General features: G+C 45.3%; 1 protein-coding gene across 2 annotated transcripts in view; it reads left to right on the forward strand.

Annotated features, from left to right (window-relative positions):
- The first annotated feature begins 11,427 nt into the window (after nt 1–11,427).
- TRMT2B (tRNA methyltransferase 2 homolog B (S. cerevisiae)) overlaps nt 11,428–12,807 on the forward strand; it is a 52,162-nt gene continuing 50,782 nt past the window's right edge. Inside the window, exons 1-3 of one of the 2 annotated variants that reach the window (XM_011954555.1) lie at nt 11,428–11,723; nt 11,807–11,896; nt 12,169–12,282. The gene's annotated coding sequence lies outside the window, so the exon portion shown is untranslated. Of the gene's footprint in view, nt 11,724–11,806; nt 12,283–12,807 lie in introns of both variants that reach the window. The other variant, XM_011954554.1, reaches the window with a different exon arrangement.

Genomic DNA, 12,807 nt, shown 5'->3' on the forward strand with positions numbered 1-12,807 from the left:
AAAGTCAGTGACCTTAGCTGTACCTCAGGGAAATACAAGGCATAAGGTGGAAAAATTGAAATAAAAAGAGAAACAAGGTTATGGTAGTGTATTATCATCAACATGTGCCTCTCTCTGTCTACTGTAGGCAATATATGTTCTTTATAAGGTAGGTGTGAACAGCAGCTCTCAGGAGAGCTTGCACGGTAATGGCTCTTTCCTCAGCTTCACAAGATAGTGCTAATCGAGACCCTCCACAGGATCAGGCTGAATGTGTCAGATATATCAAAAACCTCAACTGACAGGTAGCTATACTTGGCAAATACTGCTCTTCGATTTTAACTCTTTGAGTTTCTTCCAAAAGAGAACTAAGATCACATTGTACATGCATCAGCTTTTGGTAGCAGTCAAGACTAAGAAACTGAGCTGAACCCGGGATATGCCCAGCTTTTTGCAGAAATACTGTGTTCTGTGAGCACAGCCTTTGTACTGTGTTCTCCTCCAGAGTGGAATCTCTTGCCTATTGTCTGGTCTTCCTGGAGAGATAGAGACAGACCTGAACATCCCCCAGGATCCCTGAACATGGAGCCCTAAGAAAAGCGCAAGCTCCCTATTGTGCACAAGTTCCTTCTTAGCTTCATTACAGTGGTAGGCTCTTCTGTCCGTGATGGGAGGCACTGGAGTACAAAGCAGAGGTCCTCTGAGTGTACTCTCCAGTCCAGCAATATCAGCATCACTTGGGAATTTTTTAGAAATGCATATTCTCAGGTCTACTGAATCAGGAAACTCTGGAGATGGGACCCAGCATTCTGTGTTTTAACAAGCCCTCCAGAGAATTCTGATGCACGCTAATGCTTGAGAATCACTGGTTAAAAGTTGAAAGATAAAAAGTGGAGACACGGGGCTGGGCATGGTGGCTCACGACTGTAATCCCAGCATTTTGGGAGGCCAAGGTGGGCGGATCACAAGGTCAAGTATTCGAGACTAGCTTGGCTAACATGATGAAACCCCATCTCTACCAAGAATACAAAAATTAGCCAGGCGTGGTGGTGTGTGCCTGTAATCCCAGCTACTCAGGAGGCTGAGGCAGGAGAATCACTTGAGCCTGGGAGGCGGAGGTTGCAGTGAGCTGAGATTGTACCACTGCACTCCAGCCTGGGCGACAGAGCAATACTCTGTCTTGAAGAAAAAAAAAAAAAAAAGAAGAAGAAGAAGGAGTGGAGATACGGGCATCAGATAGCTGAATTCAAGTTTTGGTTCCGCCACTTACTGTGTGGCCTTGAACAAGTTAGTTATCCCTCTCTAAGTCTCAGCTACCTCCTCTGTAAAATACAGGTAAAACTTTTCTCACGTGTAAAATAAGGACCCACATGAGATAATGCACGTTTTGCACTTAGCACGGTGTGAGGCACAGAGTAAGGATTCAATACATATTGAATATTCGTTATTATTACAAGTGTAGTTCTGGATAATCATTTTCATTTCCAACATAATTGTTTTTCTTTGGCAAAAGTCCTAACTATAAGTTCAGAAACCAGCCAGAGGCGGTGGCTCACGCCTGTAATCTAGCACTTTAGGAGGTCGAGAGGGGTGGGTCACTTGAGGTCAGGGGTTCAAGACCAGCCGGGCCAACATGGCAAAACCCTGGCTCTTCTAAAAACAGAAAAATTAGCTGGGCATGCTAGCATATGACTGTAATCTCAGCCACTCGGGAGGCTGAGGCAGGAGAATCGCTTGAACTCAGGAGTTGGAGGTTGCAGTGAGCTGAGATCACACCACTGCACTCCAGCATGGCAACACAATGAGACTCTGTATCAAAGAAAAAAAAAAGTTCAGAAACCAAATAACACATCTTAATAATGCAATGGGGATGGGGCAGAAAGTATTTCACCTACCAGTTTCCTTCTTTCTTTCTTTCCTCTTTTTTTATTTTTTCCAGATGGAGTTTCTCTCTTGTTGCCCAGGCTGGAATGCAATGGCACAGTCTTGGCTCACCGCAACCACCACCTCCCGGGTTCAAGCAATTCTCCTGCCTCTGCCTCCTGAATAGCTGGGATTATAGGCATGCGCCACCATGCCCAGGTAATTTTATATTTTTAGTAGAGACGGGATTTCTCCATGTTGGTCAGGCTGATCTAGAACTCCCGACCTCAGGTGATCCGTCCACCTCGGCCTCCCAAAGTGTTGGGATTACAAGCGTGAGCCATTGAGCTCGGCCTCATCTACCAGTTTCTTTACAGAATCATGGAACATAAAAGTGAGGATAATAGCAAAGATATAGAGTAAACCTAAATACCCATCAACGATAGACTGATCAAGAAAATGTGGTACATATACACCATGATATTCTATGCAGCCATAAAAAAGAACAAGATCATGTCCTAAGCGAATTAATGCAGGAAACCAAATACCACGTGTTCTTACTTACAAGTGGGAGCTAAACATTGAGTACACATGGACACAAAGAGGGGAACAATAAACACCAGGGTCTGGTGGTGGAGGGTGAAGGGTGGGAGGAGGATTGAAAAACTACCTATTGGGGCTGGGCGCGATGGCTCATGCCTGTAATCCCAGCACTCTGGGAGGCTGAGACAGGCAGATCACTTGAGGTCAGGAGTTCGAGACCAGCCTGGCCAACATAGTAAAACCCCATCTCCACCAAAAATAGAAAAATTATCCGGGCATGGTAGCTTGTGCCTGTAGTCCCAGCTACTCAGGAGGCTGAGGCAGGAGAATCTCTTGAACTTGGGAGGCAGAGGCTGTAGTGAGCTGAGATTGTGCGATTGCACTCCAGTTTGGGCGACAGAGGGAGATCCTATTTTAAAAAAGGAAAAAGAGGGCCGAGTGCGGTGGCTCAAGCTTGTAATCCCAGCACTTTGGGAGGCTGAGACGGGCGGATCACGAGGTCAGGAGATCGAGACCATCCTGGCTAACACGGTGAAACCCTGTCTCTACTAAAAAATACAAAAAACTAGCTACTAGCTAGGCAAGGTGGCAAGCGTCTGTAGTCCCAGCTACTCAGGAGGCTGAGGCAGGAGAATGGCGTAAACCCAGGAGGTTGCAGTGAGCTGAGATCCGGCCACTGCACTCCAGCCTGGGCAACAGAGCGAGACTCCATCTCAAAAAAAACAAAAAAAAAAAAGAAAGAAAAGAAAAGAAAAAAGGAAAACTACCTATCAGGTACTATGCTTACTACCTGGGTGATGAAATAATCTGTACGCCAAACCCCTGAGACATGCAATTTATCTATATAACAAACCTGCACATGTACCCCTGAACCTAAAATAAATGTTAAAAAAAAAAAAATGTAAAAAGGCCGGGTGAAGTGGTTCATGCCTGTAATCCCAGTACTTTGGGAGGCCGAGCTGGGAGAACCGCTCAAGCCCTGGAGTTTGAGACCAGTCTGGGCATATGGCAAGTTTGGTGTCTCTACCAAAAATTTTTTAAAAATTAGCTGGGGCCGGGTGCAGTGGCTCACACCTGTAATCCCAGCACTTTGTGGGGCCGAGGTGGGTGGATCACCTGAGATCAGGAGTTCAAGACCAGCCTGGCCAACATGGTGAAACCCCGTCTCTACTAAAAATACAAAAATTAGCCAGGCATGGTGGTGCATGCCTATAAACCCAGCTACTCGGGAGGCTGAGCCAGGGAGAATTGCTTGATCCTTGGAGGTGGAGGTTGCAGTGAGCCGAGATCATGCCACTGTACTCCAGTCTAGGTGACAGAGAGAGATTCCGTTTCAAAAAAAAAAAAAAAAAAAATTAGCTGGGTGTGGTGGTGTGTGCCTATGGTCCCAGCTACTTGGGAGGCTGAGGTGAGAGGACCACTTGAGTTCATGAGGTCGAGGCTACAATGAACTGTGATCACACCACTGCACTCCAGCCTGGGTGACAGAAGGAGATCCTGTTTCAAAAAAAAGAAAGTAAGTATACTTCTCCACTCCCACTGCTTCGCTTGACTTGTCTAAGGAGGGAGAAAACAAGGAAGAAAAGTAGAAAGTAGTGTCTTTATTAAGAGTTTACTGATGATGATTTGGAGAGGATGGAAATTATAGCCTCTGGGTAGTTGTAGAATTTGTGTCCTTGGTATTGAGTCCCAGGCATGAAGCCCAGGTTCATGTACTGATGACATTCCAGCGTGGAGCAGGACCCAGGATAGAAGTTCCTATGCTATTTCCCTACATCTAGCTTTGAGGAATAAGCCACCAGTACTGGAATGTTATTAACATTGAATTGCAAATTTCAACACTATAAAAATCAAAGGGTTGGGACTGTAAAAAGTGAGAAAATGAACATCAGCACCAGCCATTTAAATGTAAGGTAGTAAATATCTGTGTTACCCTAGAAACCAGAAGTATAAAGGTAGCTAGGTAGTTTGGTGACAGTTTCCAGGGTAATTCCTGCCACATACAACATAAGAGCTTTCCTGTTATATTAACTTTTTCTCTGCATGCCCACTGGACCTTCACTCAATTCCACTATTTCCTCCCTCTCCCAAAAGACTCCCTCTCTGATTTCCCTGTTTTTGTTAGTGGCAGTGCCATTCTCCTAAATACTGTTGTCAGAAACCCTAGATGTTTATGAACTGAAGGGACCCCAAAGTAATGTGTATCTCCAAACTTAAGAGACACAGTTTAGAGAAAAATCAGACACATAATTTGGGAAATGATAAAGTCTTCAACTGAAAAAATTAAAAAGGAGAAAAAGGCTCACAGTGGATGAAACTAGCCAGTTGTGACTCTTCCCAGAAGCGACTTCTGGTAAATACAATTTGTAGATATATGCAAATAAGATTAAGATGCTTCCCAATATCTCACCTGGGAGCTACCAACCTAGAATGTAATTCATGTAAGACAGCTGTTACCTTGGAAACTGTGACATGTAATGAGAACAGGAGGCAGGTAATATTGTAATGACAGAAGATTCGGATAACTAATTACAGATGGTGAAATAAAGAACATTGGAGAGTAAGTGTTTATGCACTACTATTCAAGTGACAGGAACACTGGTCTGGTACACATGTTATAAATAACCCAGTCAAAGACCTCCGTTAAAACCATTTGGCCGGCCAGGCACTGTGGCTCATGTCTATAATCCCAGCACTTTGGGAGGCGGAGATGGGTGGATTACATGAGGTCAGGAGTTAGAGGCCAGCTTGGCCAACATGGCAAAACCCCATCTCTACTAAAAATACAAAAATTAGCCAGGCATGGTGGCACATGTCTGTAATCCCAGCTACTTGGGAGGCTGAGGCAGGAGACTCGCTTGAACCCAGGAGGTGGAGGTTGCAGTGAGACTAGATTGCACCATTGCACTATAGCCTAGGCAACAAGAGTGAAACCAAAAAAAAGAAAAAAAAAAAAACTCTTCAGCTCCATTTGTTCAAGTTACAAGTGACCACCTGATTACTAGTTTGGCTTCTCAGGTATATTAATATCTGGTAGGTATGACCCTAAATAATAGATAAGACAATTCCTGTCACTGGAAACTATATTTGTCACTGGCATTTATTTGACTTGTAAGCCAATATCTTAGTTTTATTATCATCATTATTATTATTATTATTATTTTTTGAGATGGAGTTTCACTCTTGTTGCCCAGGCTGGAATGCAATGGCGCTATCTCGGCTCACCTCAACCTCTGCCTCCTGGGTTCAACTGATTCTCCTGTCTCAGCCTCCCGAGTAGCTGGGATTACAGGCATGTGCCACCAAGCCTGGCTAACTTTGTATTTTTGGTAGAGACAGGGTTTCACCATGTTGGTCAGGCTGGTCTTGAACTCCCAGCCTCAGGTGATCCACCTGCCTTGGCCTCCCAAAGTGCTGGGATTATAGGCGTGAGCCACTGTGCCTGGGCCTTTTATTATTATTTTTTTATTCAGATGGAGTCACTCTGTCACCCAGGCTGGAGTGCAGTGGTGTGATCTTGGCTCATTGCAACCTCCACTTCCGGAGTTCAAGCAATTCTCCCACCTCAGTCTCCCGAGTAGCTGGGATTACAGGTGTGTGCCGTCACCCCCAGCTAATTTTTAAAAAAATTTTTAGTAGAGAAGAGATTTCGCCATGTTGGCCAACCTGGTGTGGAACTACTGACCTTGAGTGATCTGCCCGCCTCAGTCTCCCAAAGTGTTAGGATTACAGGCATGAGCCACTGCACCTGGCCCATATCTCTATTTTCGTAGAGCAGATTCCTAGAGGGAGAATTTCGGGGGCAAATGCTATGAAATTTTTTAAGACTCGTGATTCTATTTGCTTTCTAGGAAGCAACAATTTACAATCCCACTGGCAGTGTATGAAGGTTTCTGCCTCACTGCTCATGATCTACTTTGAGAAATATGTGTTCCTTTTTTTTTTTTTTTTGTGACAGAGTCTCGCTGTCTGTCACCCAGGCTGGAGTGCACTAGCACTGTCACGGCTCACTGTAGCCTTGACCTCCTGGGCTCAAGCAATCCTCCCACCTCAGTCTCCTGCTAAGTGGGACCACATGGGTGCGCCACCATGCCTGGCTAATTTTTTGATTTTTTGTAGAGTCGTGGTCTCTTGATATTGCCTGAGCTGGTCTCAAACTCCTGGGCTCAAGTGATCCTCTTGCCTCGGCCTCCCAAAGTGCTGGGATTACAGGCGTGAGCCATTGTGCCTGGCACAGTTCTTTGTAAATCTTCATTAACTTCACAGGTAAAATAGTACTATCTAGTTTGTATACTTTGCATGTTCTGTGATTACTAGTGAGTTAGAACAAAACACCTTACTGAGCAATCAGATTTCTTTTCCTGGAAATTCTCTCCCCATGCCTTTGTCAAAGTCTTTATTGAGGACATCGTGTTCTTCTTGTAAGTTTATGTACGCTTTTTATCAAGAAAGATAATGACTCTTTGCTATACTTGTATATATTTTTCTGCTTTTTTTATGATTTCATTTTGTTAATTATATTTTTGTCATGTCAAGTTCTTAAGGTTAAGTAGTAAAATCTACCTACTTAGTGTTTTTTTTCTGCTGCTTTTAAGTTTATGATGTCCTCTCCCATCCACAGTTCAGATGCATAATCATCTGTGTCTTATTCTAGGGCTTTTAGGGTTTGATTTGATGGTTGCCCAGGCTGGAGCACAGTGGTGCCATCTCGGCTCACTGCAACCTCTGCCTCCTAGGTTTAAGCGATTCTCGTGCCTCAACCTCCTGAGTAGCTGGGATTACAGGCATGTGCCACCACTCCTGGCTGGTCTTGAACTCCTGACCTCAGGTGATCTGCCTGCCTCGGCCTCTCAGAGTGCTGGGATTACAGGCGTGAGCCATTGCACCTGGCCTATGGTTTGATTTTTTTGTTCTCCAACTAATTCATCTGAAATTTCAGTTGGTGTGTGGTAGTCGGAGCTCAGATTTTAATGGACATCACCTGGTATGCTTGTTACAAACCTAGATATTCCTGAGTCCTATAACTGCCCCATGGGTTCTTCCTGCCCACTGCACAAACAAAATAGACCATGGCATTGCAGTAGAGAAAGAGTTTAATTGACACAAGGCTGGCCAAACCATCTCCTCAAAGTATCAAAGTATCAAAGGTTAGGGGTTTTTCGAAGGTAGTTTGGGGGAAGGGATGGGGGTGGCTAAGCAATGGATGCTGATTGCTTGGGTTGAAAATGAAATCATAGGGATTGGAAGCTCTCCTCTTGCACTGAGTCACTTCTGGGTGGGACCACAGGAGTGGTTGGTGGGTACAGGTGGAGCCATGTGTGTCATACACCCAAAAGACCTGGAGACATCTCAAAAGGCCAATCTTAGGTTCTACAATAGTCATGTTACCTGCAGGAGTAATTGGAATAGTTGCATATTTTGTGACCTCTGGAATAGTGACTGGCAATCATTTAACTATGCCTACATCTTAGCAGAATGCAGGCTCCTCTCATCCTCCTAACCTGGTTGGTGCCCTTTCATTAGTTTTACAAGGGTGGTTTGGTTTTTGGGAAAGGCTGTTATCATTTAAACTATAAACTAACTTTCTCTCAAAGTTAGCGTGGCCCATGCCCATGAACGGCCAAGGACAGCTTGGAAGTTAAAGGCAAGACGGAGTCAACAATGTCAGATTTCTCTTAATGTCATCATTTTGCAAAGGTAGTTTCAGTGACCTGGAAGCTGAGGGAGACTGCTGCATACATTCAGATGGGAGGTCATAAGGTTCTGTGCTAAGGCAAGCTATACTGCATACTGCAAACGTTTCTCAAAATATGGTCAGGGGCACATCTGCAACATAATCCGCTTGGATGATTGTAACACATATGGATTCTCAGCCCCACTCCACACTTACTGAATTGTCCCACCCCACACCTACTGTGGTTCCGACCCAGGAGCAGACTCAGTCCAAGAGGACCATTTTCCATACCCCTATGATTGCATCCCCAACCAAAGGGGAAGAGGAGGTGATGAAAGGTGTAGAGCTGTTTATACATATAACTATAACTGCCTAGCAAACTATCTTTGAAAAATTCTAGCCTCCAAATTTTCGGGGAGATTGATGTGAGTAATAACTCCATCTCCCACATGTCGTGGCCGAGCTCTCATCAATTAAACTCTATTTTTTTTTTTTTTGGAGTTTTGCTCTGTCACCCAGGCTGGAGTACAGTGGCGTGATCTTGGCTCACTGCAACCTCTGCTTGCTGGATTCAAGTGATTCTCCTGCCTCAGCCTCCCGAGCAGCTGGGATTACAGGCACCTGCCACTATACCCAGTTAATTTTTGTATTTTTAGTAGAGATGGGGTTTTCCCATGTTAGCCAGTTTAGTCTTGAACTCCTGACCTCAGGTGATCCGCCCGCCTCGGCCTCCCAAAGTGCTGGGATTACAGGCGTGAGCCACCTCGCCCAGCCTCAGGCAGTTTTTGATCAAGGGGAACTTTAGAATGGTGGTGCTTGTCCAAGAGGGTGATGCTCCTGCTTGGTCAATTTTAATACATGCTATTTCTGAGAGCGAATGTTGTAACCTCTCAGCTATCTTTTCCTTGCACCAAAATGAGAATGTTTGACAAATTCCTAGGGATTTCACTTTGCTGTGATTTGGTTGGCTAATAACAAAATTAAGTTAAAGGTTATCTTGGTTCCAGCTCTTATTTGAGTTAACAATATTCCTTATCATCTACGACATATCCACTTACTGACTTTCTGGTTGAAGGGTCTAACCTTTCCTATAATATGGGGTATTTATTTCCCCTCTTAGAAATGTAATGATTTCACTTTTATAGAAGAACATGCTTTGCCAGATTAAATAAATATAAAGGGGTTAATGGCTAAATAATTACATTTTAGCTTCTTTAATCTCTTTTCTCTCTCTACCCATCAGGGTTTTGCCTCCTTGAATGACAGGCCTGCTTTAAATGAATTTGCCTGGATGCTCAAAATAGGTGGGGGTGAGGGAGGAAATGACTTCTCTCTTTCAGCAGACAAGATGGAATTCAGTTTAATTAATCAAATATTAATATTTATTGAACTCGTATTGGACACCTGACTCTGTGCTAGGCACAACACAGAAGGCCAAAATGAGAAGCGATAAAGGAGCAGAAGGGCTTGGGAAGGCAAAGAAAGGGGAAGAGGAGGTGATAAAAGGTGTAGAGCTGTCTATCCATATAAGAGGGGATAATAGATGAGAAAGGGAAAATAGAGCCAAAGGTAAATTCTCTGGCCTGGTCTCACTTTATAGCCCTGCATGGGCCTAGAAAGCTGAAGCAGTGGTATGAGCTCAGATTTTGTTTATGAGCCGTGACAGCAGTTAGGATAGTGGCAATTTGAGTCAAACATTTACATCCTCAAGGGTTTAGGATGGAAGTGAAATCTCTCTTTAAAAAACAAGAAATATATATGCGTGTGTGTGTGTGTGTGTGTTGTGGAGGCCACAGCCATTGGCCCCCTGAAGGTTCACTAAAATATCACTGATACGAGCTTGATTCATAGGAGAAAAGGCATACAAATTCATTTAACATGTACACATGGGAGCCTTCATCATGGAGACCCAAACTCCCAATAATTAACAGAAGGTTATATATCATCTTGAAATTACAGAAAGAGGCTGGGCGGTGGCTCATGCCTGTAATCCCAGCACTTTGGGAGGCCGAGGCGGGCAGATCACGAGGTCAAGAGATCGAGACCATCCTGGCCAACATGGTGAAACCCCGGCTCTACTAAAAATACAAAAATTAGCTGGGCGTGGTGGTGCGTGCCTGTAGTACAGCTAGTAGGGAGGCTGAGGCAGGAGAATCGCTTGAACCCGGGAGATGGAGGTTGCGGTGAGCCGAGATCGCACCATTGCACTCTAGCCTTGGCAACAAGAGCAAAGCTCCGTCTCAAAAAAAACTGAAAAATAAAAAGTAAGTGGCAGATCTGGGCTTTGAATTCTATTCTGACTGACTCAATGTTTGCTACTATTTGAAGTATTGGGCCTTGTTTACTACTGTACTCACTAAGGCTAACGCATTGCCTTACACATAATAGGCATGTTATGCTTTGAATAAATATTAATAAATTAAATGTTGACTACAAAGTGTTTTCCACTTAAGCACAATTATTATTAAGCATAAAAGTTAAGTATCATTAAATGTACGTTCACTTTTGTTTTTTGAAACAGAGTTTCACTCTTTTTGCCCAGGCTGGAGTGCAGTGGTGTGATCTCCGCTCACTGCAACCTCCACCTCCTGGGTTCAAATGACTCTCCTGTCTCAGCCTCCCAAGTAGCTGGGATTACAGGTGTGTGCCACCATACCCAGCTAATTTTTGTATTTTTAGTAGAGACGGGGTTTCACCATATTAGTCAGGCTGGTCTCGAACTCCTGACCTCAGCTGATCCTTCCTCCTCGGCCTCCCAAAGTGCTGTGATTACAGGTGTGAGCCACAGTGCCCAGCCTGGTAGGTTCACTTTGCTGTAAATTTTACTCTATTAAAGCAACAATATTTTACAGCACACAGATGTGTGTATACATCAAGTTTTCTTACTCATGTGGCTGGGCTACTGAATGTAGTCCAGGAGGTAGGGAATCAACCAAAAAGAGACAGACATCTGTCTTCTTTTTGAGTTCTGTAGTTGAAGAAAAAAATTATTTCTGAAGGTTTAGGATTTAATAGTCTTGAGTGGGATCCAGTGAAGAAACTATAAAGTATTTTTCTGATGCAGTGTAAAATAGAGAATGAATGCCTGAAAAACCCCACGGCTCAGAATAGGTCTGACTTTTACCAAAGCATGCCATTTCAGGAAACCACCCTGCTCCTCATTTCCCAATCTTCCAACCTATTATGGATCTGATGTCTGCAATTCTACCATCAGAAAACTATTCCTTGAGTTGGAAGACTTAAACTGCAAGCACCCCAGGGATGGGTAACGCAGTTAACACTGTAGTCTGAGTTTCTTCGTGAGTCTCTTATGTAGATCCACCAATGGGACAGTGAGAAAAGAGCAGGTGGTGGGCGGGGCCGCGGGGAGGGGAGGAGAAGAGAACTTAAAGGAAGGCGGCGGGTATTAGGGCTATGAGTGCTTTTAAGGAAGGTCTCCATAGAAGGTTCCCCCAGCAAAGTAGGGAGGGGCACTCCCCGAGAGGAGTCGAGGTGCCGGGGCCTGCTGCCTCGCCGACGCTGGGAGGAGCCCCGCGTCCCGCCGCGCTTGCCAAGGGTTGGCTGCGCTTGCGGCGGGAGTAGAGGCGCCTTGCGCACCAGGAAGTGACTGTTTCCCCGCCGCAGCAAACCGGGCCATCCGCTGGCCTTTAGTTTGCCGCCTCGGGTTTGTAAGAGGATTTATTGGTTACGAAGTAAGGTAAGGTGGATAAATAGCCCGGAAAACCTGATTTAACCCTTGCGTTACAGAAAACTCCCTACTATGCCAAACTGTCCGCGGGGCGGGGAATGGAGGAGGCAGACGGGGCTGGGGACGGGACCCGACGGTGACTGCGCAAGGTCGTGTCCAGCCTAGCGTGGGCCTGTGCCCTAACTCCTCCCACTCCCTTACTTTACGTCCTTCCGGGGCCCTGCAGTCCGGCCAAATTTAGTGGTATTCTTTCCTAGCGTCTCCTCTTTGTTAACCCTTCCTACAGACACAGTGGGCAGAACTTGCCTAAAGAAGAAGGGAATGGAAGGGCTAGTGGAGTCTTGTTGGGGAGACAAGGACCTAACTGCCTGTGGGCTGCAGTCGGGATACAGCAGAGAACCCATTTGCTCATTTGGTTTAGCAAGGAATAGTGTTTGGGGCCGGTCCAACTGAAGGAAGGGTGAGCAGAGTGCAAGCAGGACCCTTGTCGGTGGGTGAACATTTTGCTCCAGAAGGGTTCCTTGGCCCTGCGCAGGTCAGACCTACCACATAGTCTCTTTGATTTGAACCTCTCAGAGCACAGGAGAGTTAGCCTGCCTTCCTATCTGGGCTACTCTGGACTCCATGGCTCTTCCTGATCAATTCCTGAGGCAGGTATAGAACAGTCGAGAACAACCGCTCACACACCTTTTTTTTCTTTTGCTAAGGAAAAAACGCCCAAGCATTTATTCATTGTTTTTATTTTTTATTTTTTTGAGACGGAGTCTAGCTCTGTCGCCCAGGCTGGAGTGCAGTGGCACGATCTCAGCTCCCTGCAACCTCTGCCTCCCAGGTTCAAGTGATTCTCCTGCCTCAACCTCCGGAGTAGCTGGGACTACGGCGCCCGCCACCACGCCCAGCTAATTTTTGTATTTTTAGTAGAGACTGGGTTTCACTGTGTTGGTCAGGCTGGTCTCGAGCTCCTGACCTCGTGATCCACCGCCTCGGCCTCCCAAAGTGCTGGGATTATAAGCGTGAGCCACCACACCTGGCTCCCAAGCGTTTATTTATTGTATTTTTT

This window comes from Colobus angolensis, unplaced genomic scaffold (genome assembly GCF_000951035.1).
Source record: "Colobus angolensis palliatus isolate OR3802 unplaced genomic scaffold, Cang.pa_1.0 Scaffold385, whole genome shotgun sequence".
Lineage (NCBI taxonomy): Eukaryota > Metazoa > Chordata > Mammalia > Primates > Cercopithecidae > Colobus > Colobus angolensis.